At 50.0% G+C, this 15,700-nt stretch overlaps 1 pseudogene; it reads right to left on the bottom strand.

The window, feature by feature from the left end:
- Window positions 1–1,228: 1,228 nt before the first annotated feature.
- LOC112866292 (NF-kappa-B inhibitor beta pseudogene) lies at window positions 1,229–13,737 on the bottom strand (annotated as a pseudogene).
- Between the last annotated feature and the right edge of the window lie 1,963 nt (window positions 13,738–15,700).

Here is a 15,700-nt window from a genome sequence, read left to right as displayed (position 1 = left end):
GCCCCCTGCCCCGCAAAGCAAGGCCCTGTGACACATTCCCTCCTCGCCCAGCAGAACTAGTTTGAGTGGACACCACAGTGTTACTGCGCGTAGCTCCATCGGCCCTTAAATATCTGTTCCATCAATCTGTCACCAAGTTGAAGGTTTCCGCCTTTGGAATCTCTTCCCTTAGTTCCGGCCCGCTCTCCAGGAGACCACTGACTAGTGGGAGGGAAGGCAGGGGGTGCTGGGATCTGTCTCCCCACCTACAGGTGTTTGCTGAGGGCTCGACCCGCCTGCCCCATGTAGCCCCATCCATGAGATGGGCGTGTCTGCACAGCAGGAGGACTTCTTGGGATGTCAGGAGCATCCTGGAATCACAACACAGGCAGGTAAGTGTGGATGGGGGTGCATTTATGACTGCCGGTGCAAACAGAAACGCTTCAGGATTCAGATCTCTAAGCGGTCTCTTTTTCTGCCCCTGGTTGTCACAACCAGGAGCTTTGTTTTGTGTAGAACCGCAAGTTTTGAAAAATTAGAAATTATGTTAACGTTTAAACCAATCAGACGGGGTCATCCAGGAGAGTTTGTGAGTCTGTCGGGAGGTAGCTGTGCTGGCTCGAGCCACTGGGGACCACGATGCCACCCTTGCCCGCTGCCCAACTTTTTCCGCCAGTCTTGCCTTCAAGCCTGAGTTCCCTGCTCCTGGATCTCAAACCACCATGTTCAAGGTCGTTTCTCGCCACAGCTGCTGCTTGAGCTCTAGCTCCATGCCAGTTCTTGGGCAGCCACAGCCACCTGCGGTCTCTCCCTGCCGCCCCCCCGCCCTGCGTCTACCCAAATTCCTCAAGCCCCATCACTCAATGCTGTCCTTTGCCCAAGGGAGTGTCTCTGCTTCCTGGGTTTTCCACGCAAACCTCCTCGCTGCTAGCTAAGGTCTTTCCCCACCAACATCCACGGTCTGATCACTGCTGCCCGAGGTTATCTTCCTACAGCCCGGGTTCTCCAATTCTTGACCCCCAAGGTCACCCCACACTGCCCCCTACCACTGGTTGTGTTTACCAGTCACCACAACCATGCTCTTTTCTGCACTTCTGCCTGGGTCCCAACTCTGCCATTGCCTTAATTTCTTCCCACTACCCCTGCCTAGGACTGTCCTGACTGCAGCCCGAGTGCTGCAACTGTGGCAGCCCAAGGTCAGTCTCAACGCTCTGCCCCGGAGCTCTTCTCCCCTTTCCTGCCTGCTGGTTTACCCTGAACCCCCAGCCGGGCCACCCTGTCTTTCCTCCTGACTCACACCCTCATCCCCACTGTCACTGTCGCTGTCGCCACTGCTGCAGGAGCCAGGCTTGCTGCCCTCGTCAGGGGCAGGGGCTCAGGGGCTCCGCGTGTGCAGAGGAGGCCGGAGAGGATGGGGTGGCACCAGACAGTGGTGCCGCCCCATGGCATACAGCCACGGACATGGCGACAGCGGGGTCTGAGCCTGCCCTCAGGAGAATCTCCAGCAAGTCAGCCGCGTGGACCTCCACTGCCAAGTGCAGGCTGCACATGGGCTCTGGTTTGCTGAGGTCAGCTGGGGCCTTCTGGAACAGCCAGACCAAGTCTGCCTCTTCCAGGATGGTGGCCACGTGGAGTGGGCGGGGGTCCTGGTAATTTTCAACCCGCAACTGCAGCTTCCGGTCCTCCTCAGTTTCCTCTAACTTCTCCGGGCTGGTTCTTGGGTCGGTGTTGGGGGTGTGTTTGGGGCCCGCGGGAGGTAGGGGTCAGGGGCTCCTCGGGGCACCCAGTGGGGGCTGGACCGGCACCGTGTGGCCCACGCTCTGCCATGCAACCCAGTGCGTGCCACACACAACCTCTGCACCGTGGACGCCTCCCCAGGCTGTCTGCCAAGTGCCGAGCTGCTTGGCCCAGCTCATCCCGCAGGTGCAGGGACTCGGTGCCAGCTGCAAAGCCCAGCAGGAAATCCGGGAAAGGCTCGTGGTGATGAATCACCTCCGAGCGCGGTGCCGGTCCCCATCTTCAGGGGCACAGCCAAGGGTGAGCGGTGCCCACAACAGCCCCGGCCCACCTCCACCCCGCGCTGGTGCTCCCAGAGTCACAGAGTCCGGACCCCGACAGCCCAGGCCGCTGTCACACCATTCATGCGCATCCACAGCCTTCCCGAGCCAGTGCCCCGGCCGTAGTCCCCCGACCGTGGCCCCTAAGTCTTCTTTTGGATTGGCGTTTCAGCGAGGCGGCGGCCTAGAGGAGCGGGGAAGAGCCTTGCCTCAGTGCCCCAAGGCTGCACAAACACGTGCCGCAAGCTGGGTGGCTTCAAACAACAAAAACTTATTCTCTCCCAGTTCTGGAGGCCTGTCGTGAACTGAAGCATGTCCCCCTAAAATTTATACACTGAAGCCCTGAACCCCAATGGGATGGTATTCGAAGGTGGGGCTTTTGGGGGTTTAGGTTTAGGTGAAGTCATGAGAGTGGGATCCCCACAACAGGATTAGTGCCTTTTTATTTTTTAAAGAATAATATTGATTTTTTAAACTTTATTATTTACTTTTAATTTCAGAGAGAGAGAGAGAGAGCACATGAGCAGGGGAGGGGGCAGAGAGACAGGGGGAGAGAGAATCCTAAGCAGGCTCCACGGTCAGCACAGAGCTTGACAGGGAGCTCGATGTCACGACCCTGGGATCACGGAGCTGAGCCAAAAACCAAGAGTCGGGCACTCAGCAGACTGAGCTGCCCTGGTGCCCCAAGATGAGTACTTTCTAAGGAGAAACACTTGCTGTCTCTCTCTGCTCGCTGCCTTGTGAGGCCACGGTGAGAAGATGGCCGTCGGCAAGTCAGGAAGAGGGCCCTCACCCAAACCCGGCCATGCCGGAATCCAGATTTCCAGCCTCCGGGACTGTGAGAAGATACATTTCTGTTGGTTAAGCCACCCACTCTGTGGTAGCTAGTTAGGGCAGCCTGAGCCCAGACAAGGCTGGAAATCCAAAATTAGGGTGGTTACAGGCTGGTTCCTTCTGGAGGTTCTGAGGGCGACCGGTTCCGTGCCTCACTTGCAGCTTCTGCTGGCTGCTGGCAGCCCTTGGTGGCCCTTGGCTTGTGGCAGCATAACCCCACCCTGTGCTTCTGTCTTCACGTGCCTTCTTCTCAGCGTCCTCTCCTTTTCTGTCCTTTATAAGAACACCTGGAGCGGCACCCGGGTGGCTCAGTCGGTTAAGTGTCCAACTCTTGGTTTTGGCTCAGGTCATGATCTCACGGTTCATGAGTTCAAGCCCCGTGTCAGGCTTTGTCCCGTCTGGGATTCTCTCTCTTCCTCTCTCTCTCTCTCTCTCTCTCTGCCCCTTCTCTGCTCGTGTTCTCTTCATCTCTCAAAATAAATAAAAACTTTATAAGAACACCTGTCATTGGATTTAGGGCCTACCCTAAACCCAGAACGATCTTATTATAAGGTCCTTTTTTTTTTTTTTTTTTTCAACGTTTACTTATTTTTGGGACAGAGAGAGACAGAGCATGAACGGGCGAGGGGCAGAGAGAGAGGGAGACACAGAATCGGAAACAGGCTCCAGGCTCTGAGCCATCCGCCCAGAGCCTGCCGCAGGGCTCGAACTCACGGACCGCGAGATCGTGACCTGGCTGAAGTCGGACACTTAACCGACTGCGCCACCCAGGCGCCCCGATCCTTAACGTAGTTACAACTGCAAAGACCCTATTTCCAAATAACGTCACATTCACAGGTATTAGGGATTAGGACTTAGACACAGCTTTGGGGGCCACTAGTCAGCTATAAGCACAAACCAGGAAGCAGTGCGGCAGAGAGAGGCTGTGGGCGGATGGGAAATCCTTCCAGAAAACCCCAGAGGAAGCTACGAGTGGAGAGGACAAGGCGAGCTAGACTCCTGCCACCTCCCAAAAGAGACTCAATGCTTCACCCCTGCACTTCAACCTTCCACCCCTCCCCTACTCCAACCAGGAGAGAATCGAAAGCAGCTGAGCCAACCCATGGTTTGTCCTGCCTCTGTGGCCTGCTGAAACTGCACTGGTCATTTCAAATGCCCGGGAGAGAGCAGCATCTATAACTTCCAGCCTCCTCCCCCCCCCAAAGCTTGAAGCTACCGGCACCCAGGGGAGCTTCCAGAACACACGGGAAGCACTCGTGGGAGGAACCCCATCAAAGCCCTTGGTCGGCCAGGCAATGTCCGCCCCCCAATCAGCCTACAGGGCCTGGAGCACCAGGAGTGCCCCGGCCAGGGCAGGCCTAGTGGGAAAGCCTCCTCCCCACAGCCCATGGCAGTGAGTCAGCAAGAGTCCCAGATCTAGTGCAGGCCGCAGGGTGGCCAGTGGTGGGGAGAGGACACTGCAGGCTTCAGTAACGACCCTTTACATTGGCAGGAAGCTTCACGGCCCACAAACACCCTCGCCTCCCCCACCCCCTCCAATCCTCACTGCACCCTGTGAGGTAGAGGTCACCCTAAAGCTGTCCCCGCTGGACACATGAGAAAACTGAGGCTCAGAGAGGAAAGTGTCTCAGCAAATACAAAGCAGAGCGGCTCACTGCAGTGTAGCACGTTCTGGACTTGAGTTCTGGAACAGGAAAAGGACCTTAGTGGAAAGGAGGTGAAATCTGAATAAAGTCTAGTATTTAGTTAAGAGCGTCGTGCCAGTCTTCACGTACCGTGGCTACGTGAACATTGAGGGGTGCTGGGTGAAGGGCATTTGGGAGCTTTCAGTTCTATTGCTATGGTCTGAATGTTCGTGTCTCGCCCAAACTCATGTTGGAAACCTAATCCCCAATGTGATGGTATGAGGAGGTGGGGCCTTTGGGAGGCGCTCAGTCACCAGCGTGGAGCGCTCCTGAATGACGCTAATGACACTAATGACCTTGTGGAAGAGGCCCCAGGGAGTCAGCCCACCCCTTCTACCACGGTAACGCAGCAGAAGCCTGCAGTCTGCAACTCTAACGAGGGTCCTCCCGGGGACCCAGGGATGCCAGCACCCTGATCTTGGACTCCCAGCCTCCAGAATTGTGAGGAACAAATTTCTGTGGTTTATAAGCCACCCAGTCTGTGGTGTTTTGTTACAGCAGCTTGAACAGACTCAGACATCTATCTTTGCAACTTTTCTGGAAATCCAAAATTGCTCCAAGATAAAAGTTTTGTTAAAAAGCAAAGCTGGGAAGGGAATGGAGTAAAAAAACAGAAACAATACAGAAACGGTACTTGACTTTTTTCATCTCGAGTTCAGGAGTTCACACTCTTCTGTGGTGGCTGTTGACAAGGACATGAAGAAATTGGAACCCTTGGGGCTCCTGAGTGGCTTAGTCGGTTAGCGGTTAGCATCTGACTTCAGCTCAGGACTGATCTCGCTTTGGGAGTTCAAGCCCCATATCAGGCTGTCTGCTGTCAGCAGAGAGCCTGGATCCTGCTTCAGATCTTCTGTCTCCCTCTCTCTCTGCCCCTCCCCTACTCACATATGCGCTTTCACTCTCTCAAAAATAAAAATAAAACATTAAAAAAAATTGGAACCCTTGCACATTGCTATTGATAATGTAAAATGGTGCAGCTGCTGTGGAAATCAGTTTGGTGGTTCCCCAAAAAGCTAAATCGAATTACCATATTACCCAGCAATTCCACTTGTAGGTATAAACCCGAAGGAATTTCAAGCAGGGACCTGTACACCAATGTTCACTATTCCCAATAGTCAAAAGGTGGAAACAACTCAAATGTCCATCAACGATGAATGGATAAGCAAAATGTATATACACACAATGGAATACTACTCAGCCTTGAAAAGGAATGAAATTCTGACACATGCTTCAACGTACATGAGCCTTGATAACATGGTGCTAAGTGAAATAAGCCAGATGCAAACGAACAAATATTGTAGGATTCCGTTTATATGAGATGCTTAGAATAGGAAAATCTATAGTGACAGAAAGTAGGCCAGTGGTTAGAACAGGGGCAGGGGGGAAGGGTGAGTTATTATCTAATGGTACAAAGTTTCAGTTTGGCATAATGGAAAGTTTGGGAAACGGAGAGGAGGTATGATTGCACAGCCTTGCAGACATACTTAGGGCTGCTGAATTGTATACTGTATGGTGGTTAAAGTGATACATTTTGTGCAGATTTCACCACAATAAAAAGTGTTGTTGTTTTTTTTAATCACAAACTGCCCCTTTCTTAACCTTGAAAATGGTCCTTGGGGAGGACTGGGTGAAAACAGGGCACTGATAGAGAAATGAGTTGCCTCTTGGAGGAATGTTAACACCTCTCTCCACCAACATCCTTAAGGCTCCTAGCTCCCTCCTTGAACCAACCCCCAGCACATTTTCCTTCAGGAAGGAAGGACAGGGTAGAACAGGGGAATTGCCCCACTTCAAATTTAAACCACTTTGAGGCAAGTGGCCACTCAGCACCCAGGGATCCTACTGTGAGGGGAAGGTGCTCTTTGAGCACCTCTTCCCCAAATCTTTCTTCTCGCTTTATCAGCCAGCAAAGACCCTCCTACAGTACTTTGTAACAGAGTGTATTTTTTAGTCGGGAAAATAAACCTCTTGAACAACCTTTATATATATATATAACTTATTGATTTTAGTTTGAGAGAGACCGTGAGTGGGGAGGAGCAGAGAGAGAGGGAGAGAGACAGAATCCCAAGCAGGCTCCATGCTGTCAGCGAGGAGCCCGACTTGGGGCTTGAACTCATGAACTGTAAGATCATGACCCAAGCCCAGATGAAGAGTCAGATGCTTAACCGACAGAGACACTCAGGCGCCCCACACGACCTTTATTTCTTGAACATCTGTTTGATAAAGAGCTTTTAAGCCTATGGTTCCATTCCCTTTCCTAGCTTTTTGCTAGATAACCACTTACCACTTTATAGTATTTTCTTGCATACCTGTCTGCTATCAACTCCTACCTTGGAATCCTCCCAAACAAAATACCAAAAGGTATTTTATTTATGTTTATATTCTCAGGTATTGGGTACGTGCTCAAAAAATTTGATTAATCAATTAGGAGATAAGGGAGAGAAAGGTTTAGCAACCTAAATTGTCTTTAGATTGCCCTCACTCTCTAACATCCTGCCCTGGTATAACTAGCCCACACAACGCCTATGAATTTCTATATATACGCATGTTTGTGAATATGCACACCATAAGACTTTTCGGCATGAGCATATACATTAGTTCCAGGAAAAACAGATCTATGAGCCCTTCCTACACATCTCTAAGGACATCTACCCGCACTGCAACTGATCTGCATCACTAACACCAAATCCACCTGTAAAGGCCCTTTCTCAAAGACCTTTGCTTCCAGGAACCTACAGCCCCCACCCCACCACCCCCGTCTTCCGGCTGGTCAAGACCTATGCTCTCCTTTATTTTCCTCATCACATATAAGGGGCCTGATGATCTCCCGTGATGTCTGCTTCCCTAATTACTTTATGGATGTAAATCGCCTGTCCTCAATAAGACTGCCCCTACCTGAAGAAGGTAGTTGGGTTCCTGCTACCCATACTTCCTGTGGGACCTTGGGCAAGTTACTTAACCCTTCTGAGTCTCAGAGTAAAAACTGTGGATAGCAACGTCTTCTCCAGGGTGCTAGGAAAAGTGGCCAATGCTCTGGAGGTGCCCCTGAAGTAACACCCTCCGGGGCAGAGGCTATGTCCTGAAATGCGGTATTTCCTCCACCAAACCCGGTTGAGTGCGGTTGAGTACAAATATTTATTGAATTTGTCTTTATTACATTTTTCTACTGAGATATAATTCACACACCATAAAATTCACCATTTGAAAGTGTACAATTCAGTGGTTTTTAGTATATTCATGAGGCTCTGTGACCATCAATTCCAGATATACAATTGCAGAACATTCTCATCAACCCATCTCCTTGGCTTTTAATAAATCAAAGTATATCTTGACTATTTGTCAGTAAATATAGTTATTCTACTTTATAATTACTAATAGTGTTTATGACATTACTATGTGCCAGTCACTGTTTGGGGTCCTTTATACACAATAAGCCCAACGTGGTAAGTTTACAGCAGCGGCATCATGCCACGTTACTCACGAAGAAGCGGAGACGCTGAAGGGCAGGAATCTTGCCCACGGTCACTGAGCTGCCACTTGAACCCAAGGTGCCTGAGTCCAGGTTCCTCACCATTCCTGCTACCTCTTCACTGGAGCATTAAGATTTAACAACCAACCAACCAACCAACCAAAAACAAGCAACAGACACAACCTTTAAGTATGAAGACACCGTTTCTTCCTCCTTTATCAATCACCCATGGCTGTGATTTTTTTTCTAAACACAAATGAATTGTCCCCTGCTGACCTTGGACCTTTGTGTCGCTGCGTCGGCGACACAAAAGTCTGGAAGCCCTGATCCTCACCCCCCAGAAGTGAACAGTGTGGACCCACAGTACAGGGAGAAGGGGACACACAAACACGGCATTCAGAGATGGGAGAGTCTGGCTATTGGTGATGGCGGAAAGCTGGGACTTCCTGTTCCAAAAAGAACCATAAGCAATGAAATAGTTCTGGAAAGACCAATGGCTTGTTTTCTTTCTTTAAGATGAAATTCAGCAGCGGGAAAACCCGCTCATGAATTGAGCAAATGCTCCTTCCCTTTAAGTCATTTTATTCTCCGACAGCTAAAAACACACTGATCTCTGTTTACCTTCATAATACCACCTCCCACATTAAACTATCTATGCCCTGTTATTTACAGAGGGGCTGTTTTCAGATAACAGCACACACTGTATTTGATAGAAATGCTGTCTCTGAAAAGTACCATGTGGATTCGGTTTTGGTAGTTCAAGTTTTTTGGTTTTTGTTTTTTAAATGTGCCATGGGGAAAATTCTGTAGCGCATCCTTTAGCAAAAACTCCTTCAAAATTGTCATTACTTGCTAGCTGTCCCCTAAGTTCTGATAACTCTCAATATCATGTGTTCTTATTCAAGATATACACCTGGATTTAGGCTACCTCATAGTCTGTCCTTTGCACCTCTTGGCAACAGAAAATGTACATACCAAGTTTGAAGGCCAGGACTCAGCCAACATCTCAGCTAGACTTTGACCCTCAGGAAAACTTGGGCACCTGCAAATATCTGTTACCTCAGATTTGTGGTCTACATATGGGGCCCTCAGGCATGATTCTAAGCAGAACTGCCGATACCAGAAAGTGCTGAGTTTACTTAGGGTTCTGAAGAACCTTCCAGCTTGGTCTGAGGTATCTTGTTCATAACACATTTTAAATGTTACTTCCCCCCCCCCCCCCAACCAAGTAACTTAGGAGAAATTCCTTTCAGAAAATAACGCACCACTGATAATAACTGTATTGTATTGTGATAGGATTTTTTGGTTGGTAGGGTATTTGGGGGAGGGTGGTTAAATGGCACAATATACTACACGGTAACTTAAGAAGATAGGGGCAAATCTAGAGACATGCTATTTCAGTTAAATAAACTAGGCAGCAGCTCCCTCTTGTGCTGAAAAGTAAGTACTGCAGCCACTGAATTAAAACCTGGAAAATCATCCCTCAATACACATAAAACTTGCTTAAACGAAGAGCTGTTCCCAAATATTTCAAGTCTGAGAAAAGCACGGTACTTGGTAACTCTTTATTTCAGCCAGAACACCCACTGCCATTAATATTTAATTAATTCTTCAAACATTTATTGAGTACTTACTGGGTGCCAGTTACTAGGGATGCTAGGGTAATTAACAGTTACTGCCCCCAAATTGCTCACAAGGGCTGGTCCATCAAGATGCCACCTTTCTCATCATGCTTTTTCTGGTCCCCTGTCGACTATGACCTCTGTCTCCTCTGAACGTCCCCCGATTCCCACCCTAAGATTGAGTCTTCTCATGCCTCTCCCCTCTTCTTCCCATTATCAAGCAGTTTCTTTTCTTATCATGCTCCTGGATTGGAACTTCTTTGAAAGCAGCGGCCACATCTGATCCACGCAGTTTTCCTCATTCTGCACGGGTCCAGTTAGTATCCAAATGCATATCTGTTCAATTTAATTCAATTCAACAGAATCAGGAAGCAGTAGAGGTCCACAGCTAATTAACAACAGGTTCTAATGGAGAAGTGTAGTTCAGCTGCTCTATGCACATAACTCTCAAAAATGGAAACGCAGCCATTGTTTCATTGCTGCCAAAATCATGGTGCATTCTTTCTAATCATTTTTCTGTGGTGCAAGGATGCCAATGGAAAATAAGACTTATATTATCCTAGAGTCCATGACGTCAGAAAGAGTTTGCTCCATCACTTCCCTGCCTGTCACGGAAAGATGCTGGATTGCGCAGGTGTTCCCTGTGGGCACCGTGTCAGAAATGTGAAAGGTCGCTCTGGCCAAGCCATCTGGGGTGGACAGTGTTCTAAACCAGTGGTTCCCAGACTTTGGGATGTCACATAAAAACTTAAAACAATTTTTTTCCTAGGGACTGACTGACATGAGGTTGCCAATATCTTATTTTGCTGACTATGAATAGTTTTTAAAATCACTTACGATCTTCATTTTATGGGGGAAAAAAATGAACTTTAACACCAAGAAGCAAAAAAGTCATAATCTCAGAATAAAGAATTTTCCAAGATTTTCTTTTTAAGCAATCTCTGCACCCAACATGGGGCTCGAACTCACAACTGCGAGATCAAGAGCCACACTATGGACGGAGCCAGCCAGGCACCCCCCCCCAAATTTTTTTGTATTGAATACTTTTAACTCTAGATTTGGACCAGGCACTTGGATCAAGGAGTTGGAGAATGTGGAGGGTGGACTTGAAGGCACGCCCCTGACACCCCTCCTCTGCCCACCTTTTTCCTCTCTTGGATTCAAGAGCTTCTTTTCATTTGACCATTCTCTCACTCAGGTTTGCCTTGCAGTATGTGAGAATGAGCACGACATCCTATCCCTGAAGAACAGGAACTAGAATGGAAACCAGCTGATGCCAAAACCCAAACGAGGGGAAAGGGCAGAAGATGGGGTCAGGCATGTGCCCTTACGTCCACCCCCCCCCCCTTCCCTCGTGTCTGGGTCCAAGGCTGGCTGGGCGGAAGGGGAGTTTGTGGGATGGCCTCATGTGGGTTAAGGGGAAGATGGGGAAAGAGAGACAAAGAGATTGGCCCTGCTTTTGGGAGCGGCATTTCTGTCTTGTCTTGACCACAAGGTAAACAGCAGAGTAGAAGCGTGCAGCAGTCTCATGCTTCGCTTTTTCAAAGCCTTTCAGATAGCTGTTCCATCTGATCACCTCCACACGACCGAGTGGGCTGATTTCAGGAAGGGGCTGAGATTGGCTTTGTCTCCCTCCCACTCCAGGACTCAGATGAAAGAAGGAAGGGCTCTCAGGGGCTCGTCTCAGACCCAGACTGAGGGGATGCTTGCATCTGTGTGTGTGTGTGTGTGTGTGTGTGCGTGCGTGCAGGAACTTAACCCAGGTTGAAGGTCTGTGGGCAGCAGTAGGAAAGAAACCCACTGAGAAGCACTAAATGACCTTAAATAGCTTGCACCCTTCAGGTCACTCCTTAAATCGCCCTGCATACACTACCTCCTCCCCAAGAGAGGGAGTCCCTCTGGGAGGGGGTCAGAAGGGGCTGACAGCCCCAGCACCCCCCGCCCCCAGGGCCCTTCTCCTGACAAAACGACAGCCTTGGCACTCACATTAGTCTCGGCTCTGCTGTGTCCCAGAAAGGGCAGGTGTCCCTCTGACTCAGAAAGACAGGCCTTGGAGCAGCGGCCCCTCCCCAGGGTCCACTCCTTCCCGCAGCCTCAGGCTTCGCAGACGTGCGTGGCCGAGGGTGTGGGTGGCCGTGGCTCATCTCCCTCCTTTTCTCACCATCTTTTCTCATGCCACCAGGAGAGAGAAAACTCTTAAATCACCTTTGAGCTGACAAAAAGAGAAGATGAAGAAAAAGGCCTGCCAGTCTTCTCTGCCCACTCCAGATGCGTAACTTCTGCTGAGAATGTCGGGTTTCGGAGAGACAACACCCAAACTTTGGTACCAGTTACCAGTCTATACCTTCCCGCCTCCAGGGCACTGAAAATGCAACTCATCACCTTGACCCTCAGCCTTCCAATCTCCTCTTCATCCTTCCCCCTCTCCTCAATCTAAGTAAACCTCCAGGCCCTGAGGAGGTCTAAGCAGGTCCTCCTTTGCTCCTCAGCAGGACCTTAGCCACCTTTCCCTCAGTTTTCCCAGGCCCTCCCTTCCTCCCACCGTCCTCCCTCACCCTCATGGGCTGCTCTTCCCCTTCTCCAAAGACCACTCAAAACAGCACCCGCGACTATTGTGGAGAAAAACACCAAGGCCAACAGTTTGTTACCAGGGGGCCATCCTTCGGTGCCATTAGTTGCAACAGAGTTTTACCTTTATCATTTCACTTCCTGTGACCCAGTGCTCTTAAAGTACAGCATATCCACTTAAATTGGATAACTTCACGAGTTATGGTCCCTTCAGGACTTGGAACCAAACTTAAGCACAAGATTCTTCTCCAAGCAATGGATTCTGCCCACCCACCACTCAAATTTAGCTGAAACAGATGAGGGATTGTCCACTAACCTCACAGAAAAAAACCCCGCTGGGGACTGGGCAGACTGTTCCTACCTCTAGAGCACATGCTTCTCATGGTGACAGCAGAGTCACCATGAGGATCTGTAAGAGGGTGTTAGATAAAGGCAGCAATGAGATGCTGGTCTTCCCATCAGTCTTAATATGGCAGCTTGGCTGCCCAGGAAAGACAGAGGACAAGGAAGGGGTTCCCCTTGGCCACCACACTTATAACTATAGTATTCTTATTTTAATTACTTACACAACATCTAGCATATGCACCTATTATGTGGCAGGCAAAACACTAGACACTCCATAAACTTGATGGTGAGCTAGACAGAAGTGGCCCTACCCTCACAGGGCTAAGGTCTAGCGGGGAATCAGGTGAGTGTCCCGGGCAGGGGTTAGGCTGGTTTACTCCTATGGCCCAGCCTGCCTTCAATCCCTCCTTTGCCTCTAAGGGTGTACATCCCATCCTCCTTGGTACTTGAGTTCTAGCCCAGGGAGGTCCCGCACCTGTTGGTTGGACAGCAGAAGGCACAGACCTCCCGCAGGACAGGGACACACTTGAGCCTGAAGTGTGGCCTCTAATCAATGCACACCCATCGATAAAGCCGAGATGTGCCTGCAGTACTAGCCTCGGCCTGGCCCCTTGCGGCACACCTTGCTCAATGCTTCAGCGTCCCCAAGAGCTAAGGCACAGTCATTGTTACAATGTTAACACACGGGAAACGGAGACTTGGAACAGCGAAGTGACCACCTAGGCTGCGCAGGCAGAACTTGCTCCGGGTGTGGGAGCTGGTGAGTGAGCCTGGCAGTCTGGCTCCTGCTGAATCCTGGCTCAGGAGTGGGGCCCCGTGAGAGGCCAAGGTGGCACAACCCCGGGGCTGGGGAGCAGGGGCAGCAAACCCTGAAGAGCACTTACAAAGCGCAGGAGCCATCCTGGGCTCTGGGCACAGACGGTCTTGCGAGCACCACCTCAACCCTACAAGGTAGGAATTTGCAGATGACAAACACAAGGAAGAAAAGGAACGTGCCCAAAAGACACGATGAGCAAGTGGTAGAAATGTCCATGCTTCTGCCTCGGCTCTTCCAGAGTCTTAACCTGCATGTGAGTCACCTGGGGAATCTGGTTAAACTGCAGTTTCAGACTCCGGGGCAGGGCCCCAAACTCTGCATTGCTAATGAGCTCCCCGTGATGCTGATGTTGCCGGTCCATGGCTTCAAGTATGACACCTTGCCTCTTGGTAGTTCAGCTGTTTTATCCTCAATTAAGCGTTTCCAAAGGACTCCGTGTTAGCAGTAATCATTTTAGCTAATTTTCATGGAGTGCTTACTCGCATCAGGCCCTGTATTAAGAGATTTTTCTATGGATTATCTCCTTGATTAAATGAAGTAGGATAGGAGCGCCTGGGTGGCTGTTGGTTGGGCGTCCGACTTCCGCTGGGGTCATGATCTCACGGTTCGTGGGTTCGAGCCCCGCGTTGGACTCTGTGCTGACAGCTCAGAGCCCGGAGCCTGCTTTGGATTTTGTGTCTCCCTCTCTCTCTGCTTCTCCCCTGCTCACACTCTGTCTCTCAAAAACAAAGATTAAAAAAACATTTTTTAATGAAGTAGGATCCAATTAGTGTCCCCATTTTATACATGAGGAAAACTGAGGCCCGGAAAGTTTAAAGACCTCGCTCAAGGTCACAGAGCCAGCAAGTACCAGAGCCGGTTCCACCTGTTCCTGAAGTGTGTCTGTGAAGGGGAGAAGGCAGGCATTGCGAGCTCCTTTTGTCTGTGGAGAACACCCAGGTGGAGAGTGTTCAATGTTTTAAAACGAGGCCTAGAATCCATCTGGTTCTCGTAATACAAGATCCATCTTTCCTTCCTTAACCACGAGCAAATGATTCTAATAAAACATTTCTTCCTTCAGACAGAACTGAAGGAGTCCTTAACCAAGCCATCATCATCCCCCAGGGACTTGAACTAACTTTCCTGGCTCAGCTGTCCTCCTTTTCAAAGGCCATTATGTTGGTTAGAGTCCCTGGAGACCCGAAGCATCTCCGGAGTAATCAGAAGCCTCCAGGGCTCCTGGAGAGGCCCTGCTATCCACGCAGGCCAGGGGACATCTTCCCAGCTACCCACCACTAATTCAACTCAGCAGCAGTGGGGCCAAGTACTCAAGCCCAAGGCCTGATATCAACTGTCAGTGACTCTGAGGTGTTCCTGACCCGACCCCCCTCGACTCCCTCCCTCGGTCCCCAGCTACTGTCTTCTCTCCTCTCGGGTATCAGCTCCCTCCCTTTATTAAGAACTCCTCCCTTCTTTTCTGAAACTGGCTTTTTAGAAAGGATCCTTTGAATTCTAAACTGATGCCTGATAAAGTTCAAACAATTGCATCAGTTAAGCCAGGAGCTGGGAGAGGGGAATGGGGACAGAGGTTTCAGAGATTGCAAAGATTCCTGCCCTTGGGAAGTTTACAGCTTAGCGGGGGTAACAGATACAGGAGGAATTTCAGCAGAGAGAGGGAATGTCTCAGATGTAGACACATCAAGGGCACTGTGGGGCCCAGAGGCATCAGAGGCGATGCCATCACAGGTGAATTCTGAAGACTGGGTCAGAGGCAGCCGGTGCAAAGGTATTCCACGCACAAGCAACAGCATGAGCAGAGACAGCTCAGGTTATTTTAGACTTTGGGGCATGAAATATAAAGCAAGGAGTGGCCAGAAATAAGATGGGAGAATAAAATAAGGGTAATGTCAAGGAAGTCCCCAAATGCCCCATCAAGGGGGCTTGGACTTGCTTCTCCAGGCAGTGGTCCTGTAATCATGCCCCAGGGCCCATTTTGGAAGGCCAAGCACGGACCGACCTCTGAGCGCCCACCCTTCAGACCCCATGTCTGCTTTACATATTCAGTGCTCGGCACAATGTTGTGCGAAGAAGAAGTTTCGTTGCCAAAAGACCCATGCGTGAATCTGTTCCTGATGGGACACCGTCCCAGAGAACTCAGGATTTCAGGAATTAGGAAGAGGATGCCTTTGGGGTTTTGTCTAATCGGTGGATGCCCCGGAAACATCCTCTTTCCACAGGCCAGGAAGTGGCTGTTTCATTTTCTAATTCCATTCTGTCGTGAGTAAGGAAGCGGGAGCTGCTTCCTTCCTTCCTCGCTGGACCCCACAGGCGTCAGTCCCCAACAG

Source organism: Puma concolor, chromosome C1 (assembly GCF_028749965.1).
Source record: "Puma concolor isolate L17-30 chromosome C1, mPumCon1.1.hap2, whole genome shotgun sequence".
Classification (NCBI taxonomy): Eukaryota; Metazoa; Chordata; class Mammalia; order Carnivora; family Felidae; genus Puma; species Puma concolor.
The sequence above is the reverse complement of the archived record's forward strand: the minus strand, read 5'-3'. Positions and strand labels throughout refer to the sequence as shown.